Raw genomic sequence first — 19582 nt, 5'->3', positions numbered from 1 at the left:
GATTCCCTTACCTCTAATATAATCCTAAGAGATGTTGAATGGCAGACTGATTTATGGAGACCAAATGATCACTCTCCAATTTACCAGCTTCAATAATTTGCAAAAATGTCTCACAAGAGATCAGACAGCAATGACACACTTATAGTTTTGTTTTCATGTGACTGCCTTACACCTATAGTATCTACACGGCCCTCTAAATATCCAGTTTTTAGGTCTGACCACAGGGTGTTATTTCAAATTAAGCTCATCAAACAGAGTGCATGGATGCAAGAGAAAAGTTACAAAGAGTAAACTATGCACTAATAGTAGGAGCTGGATGCTCTTAATAACTTTCTGAATTATTAAGGCATAGAAAATACAGCAACTGCCAAGCTAAATTGTAGAGCCTGTACAATAGCGTGGCTGGTAGCACTGTGCAATGCCACTGAGTTGTTCCACAGCAGCAGAGCTTTGATTTTGGTTCACTGCACCACATGCCTTAAAGAAGCTGCCCACTGGAACCTCTGTATAATGCATTACTCCACAGGGTGAGATGTCAGCGATTTTCAACAGAAAAATAAATGTGATATAAGGAATATTTTGAATCCCAGCCCAGATTAGACCTGTTTTTTTTTCAAGAGAAATGTATCACTGGGTTTCCTCTTTTTGTTATTGCTTCCTTTCCTAAAATAAACCTTTCTAACATGTCCACTGAAGACCCAGTCTGATTTTAATCAGACGAAAACTCTGACATGGATGGTTACTGCTAATTAACTGCACAGTGCCTTCCACTGTTGTTGCAACTCCTTTGTGAGAAGTAAGATCTGAATCCAAACATTGTTGCCATTACATGTGTCTTATATAACATAAAGTATATTTAATAAAGTACTCAAATTGTAACTTCACTAAGCTTAGCAAGTTTTTATTATTTTGGCTATGGTCTGCTTCCAGGATCTCTTTCTATCCAAATTTTGCCCAAGTGACATAACTTAGCCAGAATTGCCGCTGAGCACACTCTACTTAAATCTTTTAATGAGTTTTCTTATTTTCAAAATGCTTATGGGTCATGTTTGTAATCGCTCTACTTAATCAAAAGAACTATTTCTATTTCACAGAAGCAAGGAAAAATGAGTGAATGTTTTGAAAGGCTGCGTTTATTTTATTCTGGCTTTCTTGCTTCAAAGTGGGACAACCAATTCTTAAAATCTTTGTCTACCAGTTTTCTCAGACAAAGTCAGTCTTGCCAAATAATCAAATATTCGTATTTTTATAGCGGTAATAATCTTCTGATGTGCTTTTCCACATTTGAGGTGAAAATATCATGGCATAACTATTGAGAATTTAAATGGTAATTTAAATACATACAATGTTAGGATGTTTGCCAAATTTCAACTATAGTATATTGCCCCAGTGTACCAATAAAAGATAATGGCCTTTTTAAATTAATACATCTGTGCAAAAATTATCCCCCCTTCCAGTTTTAACAATTTAACTAGAGTTCAAATAAACTGCCCAAATGTAACATTTGCCCAAATCAATATATTACAGATGATCACATAAATACAGTACCTAATGGAACTCTATTCCGATTGCAGGTTCATTTACTTACTGTAATTCTTCTTTCTCCAACAGATCAATAAGGTTCACTTCAAGTTGAGAACAGCATGGCAACTTTAAAACCTTTTGGCCAGCAGCCATATCACCCTGCAACTCACAACTGGCAACCCACTGAAGCTAAGCAGGTGTGAGCCTGGTCAGTACCTGGATGGAAGACCTCCTGGGAAAAACTAAGGTTGCTGCTGGAAGAGGTGTTAGTGGGGCCAGCAGGGGGCGCTCACCCTGTGGTCCACGTGGGTCCTAATGCCCCAGTATAGTGATGGGGACACTATACTGTAAAAAGGTGCCGTCCTTCGGATGAGACGTAAAACCGAGGTCCTGACTCTCTGTGGTCGTTAAAAATCCCAGGGCGTTTCTCGAAAAGAGTAGGGGTGTAACCCCGGCGTCCTGGCCAAATTTCCCATTGGCCTTAACCAATCATGGCCTCCTAATAATCCCCATCTATGAATTGGCTTCATTACTCTCTGCTCTCCTCCCCACTAATAGCTGATGTGTGGTGAGCGTTCTGGCGCACTATGGCTGCCGTCGCATCATCCAGGTGGATGCTGCACATTGGTGGTGGTGGAGGGGAGACCCCATTACCTGTAAAGCGCTTTGAGTGGAGTGTCCAGAAAAGCGCTATATAAGGGTAAGCAATTATTATTATTATTATTATTATTTTGCTAGAGTCATTTACACAAGGAACATGCTTATATTTGATATCTCTCTTTGCTGATATTTGATCAGATTTAGAATATTATTTTTATTATTTGGAGAGGTCATGCCATTTTTTGACCTCACCTAATAGGTTACAGAATGTGTCATACCGCAGGCTGACTTATTGAGTTCCAGACCCACTCTGCACAGTAGCTAATTGCTTTAGCCTAATCTTTGTCCACTTGAGGCACTAAAAGACTGCAGAGCACTGATAATATCTTTCCTACAGGGGTTTTTATAGTGATAAATTGTGTGACTTGTCTTTCTTCCTTTACTCTCAAGTGGGCCTTAACTCTTTAAAAAAACAGCTTTGCATCATTAAGTCTTTTTTTACAGCTCCTGGTGAGTTTTGGAGTGTGAATTTTGTAATTACTACTATTCTCACAAGAGCCAGCACACTGAAGGAAACCATGAGTCGCATCTATCAAGACACAGCAGCTGCACACAATTAAAATCAAATTTAGCAGTTGTAAAATAAAATAGGAGTCATATCCATTGGCTCAACAGAGCAGAATCAAGTTGATGATCTTGGCCTGCCAGTTTCCATTATTTTCCTGCACTTTCTGTGACTAACAATAAGGAATATTCTCTAAACTGGATTATAAAGTATCCCTGCAATTTAAAAACATTTTTTTCATATCATTCCCAGATTTCTGTTAACCCTTAGCCTGTTAACTTAAAAAAACTTATAAAGTTTAAGGAACAATGTTTAAATAGATGATGTGCCCTTAAGGCCTCAGAAGGCCAAATATAGACTTCCCTCTTTTAAACCTCCAGCCCCTCAAAGGTAATTTCCACCCACTACTTGTATGTACAGTATACTGTACATTATGCCTGTAACATCTTGAAATATCTTGGAAAGTAATATGAGTACAGGCCTGGTTCAGGGTTTCGGTTCAAGGTAACAACTTGGGCATCAAGTCTGAAATATTAGTTTTTTTATATTTCTTACTCAAACACACACACTTGAAAGACTTATATTTCTTCGCATCTTCAAAGTAAGCATGATATTTTTCTTATTTTAAGCAAGGCTTTGCTTTGTAATGGTATTTTTTTATCAGTATGGTAGACTTTGAATACAACACCTTGTTATTCTATGTCATGGGGAAAATGGTCTTGGATAAGATGAATGTTCTGCTGAATTGGGATTTTGAATAACCATTTTAAAAAGATAAGTTGTCTCATTTCTTACAATGCATAGGTTGTTGTGGTGTGTTTTGATTTTGCTGCTCAAAGTTTTTGAAAACGAGTGATTGGGCTGTACTGTAGTTTCAATTGCGGTGTTTTGCATAATTTGCATTATTACGGTCGGTCTTGTTATTAATATGCATGCATTTTTTAAATAGTTTCATTGTTGTGAAAACACATGTAATGCTTGCATTATTAGAGATGAATATTAGAGATGTGCACATTTCACAATGTGCAATACGTTGTGAAGCGATTACAAAAATTTTGTTTATCACGATGCAAACTGATTTTGAGAGTGTTGTAAACCCTGGAGAGACGCCGGCGTCCTAAACTTCCGGTATGTGGTATAAATTATGTTTATCGGTGCTTACGGTATGTGGAGCTGAGATATCTAAAGTGGTGACATTTCTACAGTTGTAGGACATCACATCTAGGACAACAAAAGTGCTTTTGAGAGCCTAACAGATCACAGGGTTTGATATACTGTAGGCATACTATGAGGATGACTTCCATCATTAGACAATAACAACACAAAAAAGTCGTTCACAGTTAAGACCTCATCATCAATTCTGTTGTCCTCTAAAAACACATCAGAATCAAAAAGCAGTAATGAGTTCTCCATGCTGATATTTAAAAAAAGGCCTTGCACTTCACAAAAATTTGAAAATTACAGTGATGATTTTGCTACGTATTTTGATCGATGTCTTTGCTTACATGTCTACTTTTGTTATATTAAAAAATATAACCCTCAAATATCTGGCACACACCTCCTTGTGATGTGTTGTTTTTCTCTTTTATTGATCTGACACATATTTTTTTTCCAATTCCAGTGTGTTCAGAGTGATGGGGACTATAAAGAGAAAGAATACAATGAAGTGAAACCTGGTGACAACAATGGCAAAAATCTATGGCATTTATACAGATGACTTTCCATTTATTTGGCTGGACAGAGCAGTAGCTCCACTCCTATTCAGCACACAAACAATGAAAGCTTTAAAGTCTTAAGTACTTTAACATCCACCCGAGCAAGTGCCAAGGAAAAGGTTGTTTTTGCTACAGCTGAAAGGCTTTAAACAACTAAAATAATGACATCCTTAACCCCAGAATAGGAAAAACATATTCCTGATAGAATAACCTTGTCTCAGAGAAAGAAATATGATGTTAAACTGAAATTGATTTCATGGGATTACAGCTGATTACAAATACAGTGGCCTATCTCTGTCAGCCAAAATAGCACCCAGAGACGAAACCTCTTAACCTTTGAGGAAATTGTTTTCTCCGAGATGCCACCAGATCCAGCCCCAGTATACTGTATATGCATGCAAATATCTATGTGTGAGGATATACTTGTTAAATCTGAAAGATATCTGATTGCACAAAGTAAACATCATGTGAAGGTTACAGTATGTCCATAAGAAAATGGGTTAATTGAGGATTATAGTGTGTCACCTGAATGTTAGTGTAAGACTTGATATTTCCTCAGTTGAAGATTGCTTGAAAAGCATTATGATAAATGTTCAGCAAGAACAATTATTCTGAACGAAACTCATCTTTGAAAATAATCAGCTTTTACACTGGACTATTCTGCTCCATGGAATGTCCCAGAAATACTGTATTGTTTTTATCTAGGGGGTAACTAATCTAAGGCATTTACTTCAACAATAATGCCAGGCCAACCCCCAAACCCTTCGTGTCAAGAGTCTTCTCATTTTCAGTTTTCAATCCTGACGCACACCTTTTACATTTGTTTCACTTTCAGTAATTGAAATAGTCCTCTGCATCGACTTTGTCACTATTTTTAAGGATTCAGTGCCCTTGTCAACATCTGTATGTAAATCAAAAGGCATTTTTTCTGCAATCTGTCTGAGTAAAGCATTATCTCCTTACTCAGGGATGGACTTATCCAGTCCTATCTGGTTATTTATTTATTCATCTGGTTAACTTTTTAGTGATTGTTTTCTTGGGGAAGCATTTGTTAAAGTACATTACAATATCAGTAGTTTGTTTCCTGAAAGCAAGGACAAACAAATGTTGTGTACTTTGCTATTGCCAGAGAAATGAGGAATGTTTAGTGACAACATTCCTCAAAAAGAATGGGAAGAAAGTGACCCACTGCACAGAAGGGATACAACAACACAGAAAAAAAAACAAGACTGCTGTGATGGACAATGAGGCATATGATGAGCCTACACAAAAAAGAGAAGGTTCTGGCATAGACTTCAACAGAAGCATCTGTTTCAAGACAAGAACTATTTACACAGGCAATATCTAGAATTTATACAGCACAATGATCCTCTTGTTTCTCCTCTTCCATAATTTACTTTACTAGGCATAATTATAGCAAGAATTATACCAAGAAGCATACTCTCACTTGTGCACGTTTCTTTGCCATAGTATAAGTGATTATATGCAGTGGCTTATGTGCAAAGCTCTTTCCTTTCCAAAATAAACAGGTCATTTGAACAGATATAAATGGCCATTTTGTAACAATATAGCTCTGAAAGAGACTGAAATAAAATGATATCTGGAATTCCGTAGGTCTAAACATTCAACAAAACTACTTAATTAAGATTTATAACCAATGTCCTCTATTGCATTTAGTTTTCTCATCTTAACTCTCTGACCCTTTCTGAATATTAGATTAATACTTTTCTGATTTAAACAAATTTACTGAGTTTTACTTCGGAAATAATTTAGTATGGTTTTCTGTGCCATCTTGCAGTTTAAGTTGCAGTACTTTTGTCAAACTGAGCCTACCAAGAGCATATACAGACTCTGGGCACCAGGTATTAATATCATTCTGCCAAATCCTGGAACAGTCTGCAGAGTGAGCTGAAACTGTATCTTCACAACACAGGGTATTTATACTAGTTTAATCTAATATATTCTCAATCCATCCTATAATCAGACTGATAATTGAAATAAATGATAATCCATTTATCATGTCCTGATCAGTTTTATTAATTGTCAGTAAATTCGGGCAGCCACTCAGTTATCTTAGGACTCTGAGGACATACAAGAAAGTGAAAGAAATACTTAAAAAAAAATGTTTTTTCCAATCTCTTTAACTCAGTTAATGACATAAGCATCTATAAAGAATCACGTGCATCTTCTTTTTCTGTTTGACCCCTAAAAGCCACCATTATTTAGCAGTTAACAAGGTGGTAGTTACACTTCCTTTATTTCCTAAGATAGCACACCATGTGCTTGCGTAGAAAATAATACAGAGTGGCAAAAGATGATGGTCACAGACAACCACTATGAAGAAATTGCAAGTGTGAATACAGGTTTAATAAATACCTAACCTGAGCAGTTTACCTTGACTAGCTGTGAGGACAGAGAATAGAACTTGCTCCAGACATTTAAAAGGCACTATCTGAAAAGGCTTTGAATGTGTTTTCTTCCAATGCAATGTCGAGCAATGCACTTACAATAGCAGAGCAGACAAAAGCATTTTCAATGGATTAGGAATACTGTTTCCTAAGCACACTTTTAATTTCCAAACTCCTAGTTAGGTTTACTTACTTGTGCTGAATTTTCTCTGCTCTTGTGCTGGTTTTAAAAATGAGGTAAAGTTGCGGTTTAACCATCCAGACTGGTGAAAAAAAAATGGGGCAAAAAAGGACAGCATGGGCAATGACCAACTTTAAGAAAGGTATTCGAAACTTTTTTGCAGACAGAATGTAAATCTTAATATACGTTTCACTCTGAGCATAGTCTGATTTCAATTCCATTACTACTACTAAATGGAGTTAGAAAATGAAGCACTTAATTGTTTCAGAACTATTGGTGTGCTCCTTGGTAAATCTCTGCTTTTACAGTCTCGGCTGAAGTTACTTCATTTTGTCAGAGTTTCTGAGGCATATGCCAATTCCAGTGTTTCAGATTCATCCAAAATAAATTGGAATGGGAAAAACTTCATGGCTTGTTGAAGCAATCTTCCAGTCAGAGTTGTTGCAAAGATCAAAGAGAGATTCTGCCATGTTTCAACGTATCAGCCAGGTGTCCATGCTCACCTTCACATCCTGACTTTAATATCATACCACTAGAATGGCAATGCCGTAGGCCGACTGGCTGTACTTTGCCCAGAAAAAAACCTTAAATAAAACACATGTTAAACAAAACTTTGGATGAGGAAGCCCTGAGGTTATAGTGGCATTGTTCTCGAAATTAAGCATGAATATAATTAAACACAGAGGACTCTCAAAATTAAAAACACAGATGAACACAGTTCTTGACCAAATTACTCATAAAGCTTGTCTGGATTGTATTTTACTTGGTTTTAGTATGCTTTACAAGAGTTCACATGCATAGGTTAGTGATGCTTGGAAAAAAAAAAGAACAGTAAAGAAAATAGGCACGGGCAAAATCCCTTTAAGGGTGAACACTGGAGCTAATTGTAAGGGTATTGTGTCGGTATTCCTTTACTCAGCTTTCCAGAGCCTTTCTTCATAAACTGGAAGCACTTAAAACTTCATCAGCACATTTTTTTCAAGTGCCCAGACAGCCATATACTGTACATATACAGTGCACTAAATGAAGCAACAAAATAACTACAGCTCAAATTTAAAATATTGTATTTCACTGTTTGTGGATCATCCATGGAAAAAATGTAAAACCTAAAGATCTTAATTTCCAGAATGCACTGCTTGTTTCACTTAAGCACAATAAAGCGAACATGTGCTGAGCAGTCTGCGACATGCCTTTTCACACAACAGAACACAACCGCAGAACTTCCCAGTTTCATATTGGTGCCGACTTGTACAAAATACAGGTTCTGCAAAATAGTGTCGTGCAACAGTGATATTTGAACTCGCCCTCGGATATGAACGGCAATGTGTATTTTATTTATTATTTTGCCTGAAGTAATGAAAACATTTTCCTTTTTTGCATGCAAAACTGGCATATTGTTTTCCTATTTCATCATCATACATAAAACCCAATACAAAAACTCAGGTTGTGAAGAAATCAAATCATTTCATGTAATTAACAGCATACAAGTAAAGGTTGCAGAAAATTATATTGAAACCTTGTGGAGGAAGACGGATCACAACAGAGATTATAATTTCCATTTTAAAATTACCTTATTGCCTCATTACTTTATTGCCAAAAGATACAGATTTGCCAGAAAAAAGAAAATTCACTCCCTTAATCATTTGCTGGGCTTGCACATTACAGTATACTGTGCCGCCAGAGAGGAACCGTAATGAAGCTTGATCAAACTCCAACGGTGATCACAGCTGCAAATGTGGCATCAGTTCCATTAGATGCTTACAGGTGTTCTTATGAAGATACGGGCCCACTCAGCAAACAACAGCTTACCCAGTTCTGCATGAGATGTGAGTAGCAGTTCAGTAGGTATTTGCAGCCTTGATCATGTTTCCTGTTGGTATTTCTATTTTATTTTTTTATATTTCAGCCACTGGCTGTAAACCCCTGAGAATGCTTGCATTAGCTGGTCTGTTGTTATCGATACACCAGGAGTCAGGTCCTTGTATGGTCATGGATATTGGGAGCTCATTTTGGGCTTCATCTCCTGTAGAACAGCCTCCTATTCATAATCCCGATGAATCATGGGACATACTGTACCACATGCCAGCCCCTCTTGCTACTTTGGACAGGATCTGTCACTTCTGTGAACATATCATTCTATTTTGATGGTTAGTTTTACGTAAAATGGAAAAAAAGTAACAGCATTTGTCAAAATACTCAGTTAAAAAAAGAAAAGAAAAAATTGTTCTTGGCATACTCATTTTAAAGCTGCTTGGGCCTTTTTTTGAGGTAACTTTAATGTTAATTCCATAGGGAGGCATTTTTTCTACCCTGCAGGCAATGGTAACAATCCTGAAATATGTCCTTTTTAGAAGATATGATACATGGATACATACCACTTATATGTATACTCTGCATAGGTATATGATTAATACCCAAATCCTTCTGTAATTTTTAGTTAGAAAATACAATTGGCAAGCAAATTTAATTGGCTTTCTTGCATATATGTTTACAAGCATCCAGATGCAGTGATCCAACTTTTGAACTAAAATGACAAAATTAAGAAACAACAACTTCTACAAAATATTTAATTTAAAGAATTCCCCTTAGTTTAACCTTACTCCCATCTGCATTTAATCAGCATTTCCTTATATTACAACATTCTGCTCCACTTAACAAGTTAAAACTAATCTGAGACCCTTTAAATATGGTAAAATAATCCTGATAAAATAATATGGTAAAATAAAAAACATTGCTGGATGAAAATTATTGAAAATACGTGTCATTCTCCAATGGTATGGTCATTGATTTCTGGCATGGTAAAGAATCAATCTGAAAGATCCAGCTGTGTTAAATGTGAGTGAGTTTAAATGTTGTGGAATTTGTGAAAATATATTTGTTGTGCTGCAAGTTAACATTATTTATTTAAAACTCCTAGCCTTCAGGTAAAACTTGTTCCTTTTGCCCTGTCTTGGGAGGTCTTAAAAACTGACCAGATCCTTTCAAAACACTGAAGTTACTTTCAAGGAGAGAGAATGGAGAGAATGATCTACTCTTTCTTTTTTATGATAACAAGCTTACATTAGCTCATCTGAAAGGAGGGCCGTCCATCTTATTGGGTATTAGAGGGTTTTATAAGCTCAGACGCAATCCAGGAGGTTCAGAGAGCGTTAAAAAAGAAAACATTATCCTTGGTGTCGTGTGCAATCCATAAAACACTGGCAGACGGTTTGAGCTTATCAAACAGTCCCAGACAAATAAAATACTGCGAATCACTGAAAGATGAACTGAGCTTTATGGGGAAACCCAAGCCATACCAGTCTCACAGCATTACTAAAGGGATACAAAAAAAAAAAACATTTCCAAAAAATTGGTAGTGCCACAAAATTAAAACATTCAGATCAGGAAGAAAAATACATATGGAATACAGATGAAAACAATAAAAAATATTCAAAAAGAGAAATAATGCAACAGGGGTAATTTTCCCTCAGCTCTTTCCAAATTTATATATTTTGCAGGCCCAATTCAAATTATTACAAATAGCCCTATCACTTTCAGAAAGATGCCAACATACCTCCTACCACAACAAAGAAGAAAGTTTGGTTTAATGTCACCCTGTACAGGAGTTAGTATTTACTATCTAAATGGCATTGAAATCTACAGTAATTAACAGAAGAGAACAGCACAACTCAGATCTTGTACATATCCTGTCTTAAATGTCATTTTAATGAAGCCTTTTAAAGACTAAGATAAATATTGGATCCCTGTCCATTTTCCTTTTCACTAAAAAACAGACTTTCCTTAATTTCCACCAATAGCTAACCTTTTTATTGTGGTGCCCAGCCAATGCAAAAAGTATCAGACATTGCCTTAAAAGATTTACAGTAGCTTAGGACATAGTCTTTTTTATGTCTTTGGAAACCTGCAATTAATATTAAGAATATTCTGCAAAGCAAGGAGATAGTCTCCCAGACACAGGTAGAAGACTGCCAGCGGCTAGGGTACTTTTATTTCTGGATCGGAAGAAACATTAACATTGGTTTCCGGATGATGAGAGTCCACTCCAAAGCCAAAAACAGCAAGGGTCCTTCACCACTGCTTTCTTAAAAGAAAACTTTGGCCTTTTCCAAATATGGGACAGAGCCACTTAGGAAACAAGATTACACATGCATGCAATAATTAAATATGAGTGGATGAGTCACAACAGCTGAGCAGAGATGATTATCTGATAATGCAAGTATACTGAGTCACTGAAATAAGATCTTCAATGACATGTACATTTACAGATTTATTAAGGATCTTTTTGGCACATCAACTCGGGGTTTAAGGGCTGGGTCAAGTCCACATTTACTTGGATCAGAAATAAGCGGACCTTTGAAATGATTCTGTGTCATTAGTTCACTGGCCAACATATCAGAAACCCTCACTAAATAGTGCTGAGCAGGACAAATGTCTTACATGGGGTGTCACATGTATTCCACTTCATTTTGAAAAATGCACAGCCTAATCCTAGCTCATTGTTCCGGCAGGGTCACTATCCTTTGAGGCTGTGATGAGGGCAATTGTGTGGGAGAAGAATTGTACTTCCCATTACTTCTACCAGTTGTCAATAGGGTTAATATTACAGGAATATTCTGTCCAGGGAAGGTCCTGGATTGTCTCATGCTTAACCACACCTATATACAATCTTTTCCCACATAATAATGCCTGGTAATTAACTTTAGTGTTTCCCAAAGTTTCAATTTTTAACTTGCATGCCACATATCGTGCACTGCATACAGAGCCTACAGGATGATGGTTTCTGTCTCTCTGTCCATCTGTCATATCAAAATCTAGCTGTAAGCAACCATTCTGGCCATTGCCATTCTTGTTTATATAGAGTATATTATGCTAAGATGAGAACATCATCAAGTGCTATGCCAAAATAAAGAAAATAATTAAAGCTTTTCACTCAACTTCAATTAATCTAAGAAGAAAATCTCCAAATCCTTTAAAAAAGCATGAAAATCTATAACAAGGTCCTCACTGAGAATTGTTTTAAAATTTCTAATTAAACTAAAAATAAAACTGTGGGGACTTCATGATCTGCAGAATTTCACCAGAGGCTATGTTTTTAATTGTTTCAGGGAACTTTGTATTCCTTTGGCTTGGTACTGTACCTTCTGTAACCTTGTGAGAAAGAACTTAAAGGAAGACGTATGATCAGGTCATTGAGATAGCTGAGGAGGACCCAGCTGGCTCATCTGTTTGTTGTGCAGAACTTCAGCCCAGGGACAGACCACCTTAGCACATCCGTCCCTATTCCACTCCATAATTTTGTTCTAAAACAGGGGTTCCCAATCCTGGTCCCAATCCTTAATCGTAGAATTTCTGTGACATCACAATCGCAGATATCTGTGATACCACTGAGATTCACTAAGGTCAGTGAGTAAGGTTAGATGGCTGAGACTGAAGTAAGAAACGAGCAGAGGCTAACTCCATGCCGAACAAGAGCAAACATCGCATTTTGTTCAGGAAGCCACGTAAAAAAGATTCATCAGCTGTAACACCAAAGCTGCTCCCTGCCTGAACCTCAGGATTGGCGTTGAATGGATGCCGAATGTACCAAAGCTGCCAATCCCTGTTGTAGAAACGGCTCTCATGAAGCTGGACAGTATTTTGCCTAGTAGTCTTTCAAGCACTGGAGCTAATTAAACCTCGCCGCTACGAACCCCTCCCTGCTCTAGGTGAGTGGCACACTGTGTATGATCTACCTAGGTTTTAGAACTGTTTTTGCATTTCAGGTATAAGTTTAGTTTTTACATATAGACCAAAGATTTTTATTTCTGCCTCGATTCTTAGGGTACTTGCTCAATTACTGTTTTTTTTTATAATCCAAAGATATTTTGTTTGATCTTGTTCATCAGTCCGAAAAAAATGAAAGTAACAGAGCGTACAACCCTGTCAGGAACAAGAGCACCAGACATGCAGGGCATTTGTACATCCCATATAAAATTACACAAATAACAAAGTAATCCTGAATTGAATTTCGAGTAATAATTGACTAACTTATTTCTCCTCAGATGTAATTAGGTAGTATGTACATAAATCATGGAAATGAAAAACAAATGGAGGTGTGTGAAGATCAAAATGAAAAATGGACTCACTTAGGAAGCACCCCTATCATAACCTTGGAAACGCCACATGGAACATGTAATTGAATGAAAAACAGCTTCAGTTTGGATCGAGACATATTACTGGCTTTTTAACGTTTTTTTTTTTGCTTTGATTTGGTTCAGGGATGTGTTTGCTCTACATTCCCTGCTTGCCAGCGTATGTGTAATGTCATGAACTTGTATTGTTAAATTAGAAAAAAAAACGGAAAAACTGAATCATGTAGAAGCTCTTACTCTAAGCTCTTTCTTAAAGCTAAACAGAATCCTCACAGTAGTCTATGGTATGCTGATAAGTTCTCAGGTCCATCCCAGCTAGTTCTAATAGCTTTCTCAACTTTACCAACAAACTTCCTCTGTAATCAGAGGTTAAAGGAAGAGAGAGAAATCAGGTTTTCAGGTAAAGGAGATAGAACACACAAGTGAAGACTGGAGCCAAGGAAATGCTACAGTATGTTGTCTGCACAAGAGTTTGAGTTTTACAGCCATTCTTCCTCTTCAAAGATTTGGCTTTTTATGATCCATGCTACTATAAACTTAATCAGGATCCAATTGAGATTCTGACCAAACCATTGAGGAAAAACACTCATTGCAGTCATAAGGAATAAATGAACTTCGGCAATGTCTGACAATAGTTTAGTCTGCCTTCACGGCTAGATTGAATAGAGGGTGGAAAGTCTGCCATGCTGGATCCTTACATGCCCTGAGATCAGGGTGTTTTTTTACCACTCATTGAAAATGTCAATCAAGCAGACCTTTTGTTTAACATTAGGGAGCATTTTGGAACAGGGACCTACAGGAGACCATACCAAAACGTAATTCTCCTTACTTTTGAGTTTTAGCCAGCATGTGAAGAGAAAAAGGCACATAAGCTCTCAAAGCATTGCACTTTCAATCAAGTATGATCAAAACTACTCGATAGACAAACATTTCTTCTTCCAAACTAAGTTTACTTTTTCATCTTCCTATTGACAGTGATTGGACTGCTGTCAAATATATGTTGGTAATGCTGTCTTTTTTTTTACTGATAAATCTTTTCTTCAGTAGCTCCACATTCTGTTCAATATCATATGATGGTTGAAGCTGCTCTAATTAAAAGTAAATATGTGTCTTTTGTACACGCTTTAGTACTGAAAGGCACACAAAAGTCTCATTGGCCTTCTCTGAATGTTAATATTTACTGAAATTAAATGTTTGTGCACTTTCTGCAACAAAAGTGCACAAGGAAATACTTGCTCAGATGTGAAGGCTGTGGAACGGACAAAAGTTTGAATTGATATCACTGGTTTGCATGCTGTTCAGAGAACAAAAGGCTCTATTAAAATGTAAGATGATCATAATGCACAGATTTGAACAATATGTCTAAGACCGGGGCAAGTTTTAAATGATCTGTACAACAAAATCAGATTGTACTTTGATATTTCCTTTTCACATTTATTCACAAGACCATGCTAATACTGGTATATTAGTGCACGGGTCAATGAGCAATGTAAGTGGTAACAGTGCTTTTTTCAGAAAAGGGCAACTACTCAAAAAGGACCACAAATATGTAAGTGTAAGATTATATGGTGTCTATATTTTTCAGTTTTTTTTTCCAATAACGTAGAGACTGGGTTTTGTTTCAAGTCTACAGGCCCTAATAAATTGCTTCCACACTCTCATTGTTGAATGCAGCCTCATGCAAGAAGACACAACACTGACATGGTTAAAAGGTGCAGAATTAGTCACAGAAACTCTTTTTCCTAACATCAGCATGGAGACTTTCCACCATCACAACTTCATGGCTCTTGAAAGAATTGAAAGGTATGGCCAGGGTAGTTGCCAGCTTTTAAAGTTGTGTTACAAAGAGAACTATGGTGTACGTGTTCATGAAGTGGTGTCTGTAATAGGCGGATGCCTTAAAACTGCAAAAGAGGAAGTCCTCTGCAGTGCAAAAGATTTTGCGCTCCAGGAGAAAATAAGTGCTGTTTGTATGCATTATACTGTATCTGTGGCCAGGAGTATTCTGTGAAAGAGAAAGCCAGACATTTAACAAAGAAAAACATACTTCATGGCATTAATGTTATGATTTCCACTCATTAAGTAGACGTTTTATTGATTCTCCTTTTTTTTTCCTTTCACTGATCAGACAGCTATAATTCAAGTGATGAATTTCAAATAGGATTTATGATGATCAGCCTTGTACAGTATAATTCAAGTGATGACTTTCAAATTGTTTTAATGGTGCTTTTTTTATTTCAGCCATGAGAAGATGATTAAACGGGAAAAACAAGAGTTGTATTTTATGTGCAAGGGTGGCACAGAAAGCATACCGGTATTTTCCAGTTAAAAGCCTGTTATTGCTCCTGCCACACACTGTTCTAAATCCCACTTTTCCTCAACAGTAAATTGTTACAAGTGCAAAGTGACCTGGAAACAGGAGATACCCTATCATATCCGAAGGGAAGTCTGTGTCTACAACAAACGTCTAAGTTATGCTGTTGAAGTAGATTCTTCAAAGAAATAGCTCAATTAAATCCTTGATCAGCATGTTCCCAGTGACCGAATCAGCAATATGGGTCAGAATGTTTCTTTTCATTTGTAACTTTTCTTAAGTTCTTATATTTCTCAATGCAGGGGGCCCTGATGCAAGATCTATCGCCTACCAAAATAAGGAGCCTTATCACAAGACAGCAGCTTCAGTGCTGAGGGGTGAGCACCTGGAAGTAGGATAAATCAGCTTTGATCCCTTCTTACACAAGAAACCAGTGCTTAGGGCAGTTAGAGGCCAAAACACAGCCATGTCTGAGGTGATTGTAATTCACTGCTGTCACCTCATGAATTCTCATCCAGAAACAGCTTGTCATCTTTTCGGGGATGGGTATACATTCATCTGCTGTTAAAATGCGGAAGCTGTCATTTACAATGTTCACTTTCTGCACAGTCCCCCAAATATTGATTTACTATATATACTGTATGTATGTTTTTATATAATACAGCACATAAAAATAGAGCGTTATGCTCCTTTAATTATTGGTGTAACAGTTATCCAGTGTGTTAGTGCCTCTAGTGGGAATGGAGACGTGTTGAAAGTACTTTGGTAGTACTTTTTTAAGGTTGCAGTGGTTAAAGTCCCCCACCACAATAGAAGCAGCTTCTAAATGTGTATTTTCATATTTGCTGATGACACAGTACAGCTCTTCTCTTATTATCTTTTTAGGTATGCCCCCTCTACACACTTTAAATTTTACAGAGTAAGGATCCACAGCACCAAGGCGTGAGTACTGCATTTAGTAATGAGTTAAATAATTTCAAAACATGCCTCCTGTCCATCTCACATGATACCTGTGAAGCTGGAGCAGCTGCTGATTAATAACATCATTAAATCAAATAGCTTTCTTGTAGTTCTCTGTTCTCCTGGCTTCCCTGGAATGAGACTAAAATCACATTTTTAAACACTCCCTCAGGTGAAAAGTTTTCTAGTCATTAGGTCATTGGCTCTTATCTTTCCACTTGTTGAAGTTTCACTGTGCAGTTGTAAAAACACAGTTTGTCAGGCCAACAAAATCCCCCCCACCACCACTATAAATTCAACACTTTAAAAGCTGCACAATGACATGCATACTGTACTGTAAGTCCCCTGTAAATATCAACATGAGCACTTCAATATACTTGTCAAGTTTACACCCACCATGCCTCAGCGATGGATGACTCAGTTCAATGCGTGCAAACAAATAAAACCCTTTCTGATCAAGGCATTTCTTTCTATATAAGGCACTGGAGGTTCATGTCTGTGCAGAACCTGAAGCATTTATTGATTTATGAAAAACAAGGTGAAAGAAAAAAAAACAAATGTACAGTACATGAATTCACAGGGAGGCACTAGCTGGCCATACCAGGATGGGCACATGTCACACTCTAAAGGCCTGCAGTACCCTCACACAGGCTAATGTGGTGCTGTGGTCAACTAGGTGATCACCGCATGGTGCAGACAGGTATGCTCTGAGTGCGCAGTCGTTCAAAGCCAGAGATGCACGGCAAACAACGCCAAGGGGGTGATCCAGGGACACGATGGGGAGGCAAGGCAGGGGTCAGAGAACCAGCAAAGCATGCATGGAAAAGAAACAAGGGGAGGAGCTCAGCGCTGAGCTCTGGCAGGTCCGAATATTTATTCTGAGGAGCACCTGGAACAGGTGTGGCCATAAAACGACTACATGTGCTCCCTGTCTCCAGGCGGCTCGGTTTCTGAGGCAGCTGGAGAAGGGGCACAGGTTGATGATGACATCACTCTGACTCACTGGTTGCGGCACAATAACAAGCCCGCCCCGCAGTTCAGCAGCCGGGGCAAGCACGATAGAAAGATGCTGCACAGGTTAGAAAAGGTTTAATTGTATGTCAAAAGTCCACATCGCTGCACAAAGCTATGGATACCCTTGTAAAGAAGTGTTGTTGGTTAGTCCCTGAGCCACATCTACACCATCACTTGATTGCTTTTAATAGGCATTACTGATATTCCAATCTAAGAGTTTCAGGTCCTTAAACTCAGTTCACTCAGTGCCTGTCCATTGTTATTTTGCTGCCTGCTCTGCTACAGAGAAGGAAAGTGAAATCCCATAGATCATTGGGGCAGGTTTATCACCTCAGGGCAGTCATCACTCAAAAGGAAGTTGTTTTAGAAGGCTTTCTAAAGTCCCCATTATGCTTTGTTGCTTTAACAACAAAAAAAGTTTGTGTGAGAATCAACCGCAGTGAGCAAATTGCTTGCTAATTTAACTTCATGATTAAGATTACATAAAATGACAAAATATTGCATTGGAGCCAGCATTATTTTAATAGAGCTCATTAATAGTGTCCACTCATAATAACCTTTCTTACTGTCAACAGTGCCATAGGAACATAAAAGCTTTGCTGTTTTTTATTGCAGTTGTTTAGTTTTTGGATGGAATATAACCCCAAGTTTCCAAAAAACATATTTAATAAACACCTTCACAAAAATACTCAACTTCACAAAAACTGCGTTCATAAAATAAGCAGAGACAGCCTTGCAGCTAACCGAGACTAGAAGTGGTTCACAAGAATTACATTAAGTACATATTGTGAAAACCTTTCTTTTAATTTTGAAAAATTAGCCATTGTTAGAGTGTAAAACGGTTAGACTCATTTGCTCATAAAAGGACTGCTATTTTGTGTTTTTCTCTTTGATGTGGTCTGATTTTCAGACTTTTTCTATCTTTCAATGTAGAAGATGGGGCAGTTCTTCATGTAAGAAAACACACTTATGTTTACATTATTTTTTATCCTAACAGAAAATATGTCACATTCAGCTCATCTCGGACGATTATGCGCTATTCAGAGCAGCTAAAGGATTTTATCGTATTATTATTATACTGCCTTTGTCATGACTGTAGAGGTGACAACTGGAAGAGGAACACCACAACAAGCTATGATGTGAAGGTGACGGTGGAGGGAACAGGGTTCTTAACTCTAGACTCCAAGGAGCCTTTCCACTTACAGGTGTCTTTAATAACTTTTCAGAGTTTGTCAGCTAAGGTTTCAGCGCTGTTTCCTTCGGGTATTTAATAAAGCACAAATTTAATAACTTCTCCTTCTTCATGAAACGTGTCGGATTGCTTGGTGAAATTACAGTCCCCCCCCGGGCTGTGAGCTGCCAAGTGCTCAGTGCACTGCCTTGTGCTCCACTTACAGTATATATTGGCCCACAAGAGGTTAAACCTTCAGCAGTTTTCCAAAAAGGTGGTGACTAGAACTTGGCAGCATCTGATCGAAGGTCTTAGAAGCTTGTCCTGGATAGAAGACTGTACAAAGTGCTATAGAAACCTGTAATGATGGCTCTTTTGTAATATCTATTTTCCCAGGCCTCTAACCCAACCAAGGCTCCAGAATGGCTTCCACTATGTTTATCATATCTTTTCTCAGGATGAGTAGATGTAAGCAGTAAATTTAATATGATGGCCAAGAGGCTATTGTCATGGTGCCCCAATCCACATAAGCAAGATATAGTCTAGCAGTTTTGCCACCCATACTAAAAAGAATGCACACACAGAACAGTTGTTGCATTGAGAATACAATGATGTCTTGTGGGCTTCAAAATGAATTAACAAAACATTTTTTAACACTTTACCCTAAATGAAACTTCTTTTTCTTACACTTTAAAGTGTATCCGTTTTACAAAACCGAAATTTACATTATTTACATTTACATTATTTGTGAAAATCTATATTTTGTATGAAGATAACAAAGTTGTACAGTACTCTGCTGTCAGCACTACACTTTGTTGCTGGGTTACAGAATATGATACACTAACCACAGAGTCATTTGGCTGTCATGTAGCAAAGAAGATGTGCACAAGGGAGAAGCTTAATTGCCCAGTGCTGCTGATAAATAAATACCCTATCGCTGCCTGTGCTGCTGGGGCTTTCTGGAAGGATTCCAAATGCAAAAGAATCCACTCAGAACTG

The sequence above is a fragment of the Lepisosteus oculatus genome, chromosome 20 (genome assembly GCF_040954835.1).
Source record: "Lepisosteus oculatus isolate fLepOcu1 chromosome 20, fLepOcu1.hap2, whole genome shotgun sequence".
NCBI classification, from domain to species: Eukaryota; Metazoa; Chordata; class Actinopteri; order Semionotiformes; family Lepisosteidae; genus Lepisosteus; species Lepisosteus oculatus.
The sequence above is the reverse complement of the archived record's forward strand: the minus strand, read 5'-3'. Positions refer to the sequence as shown.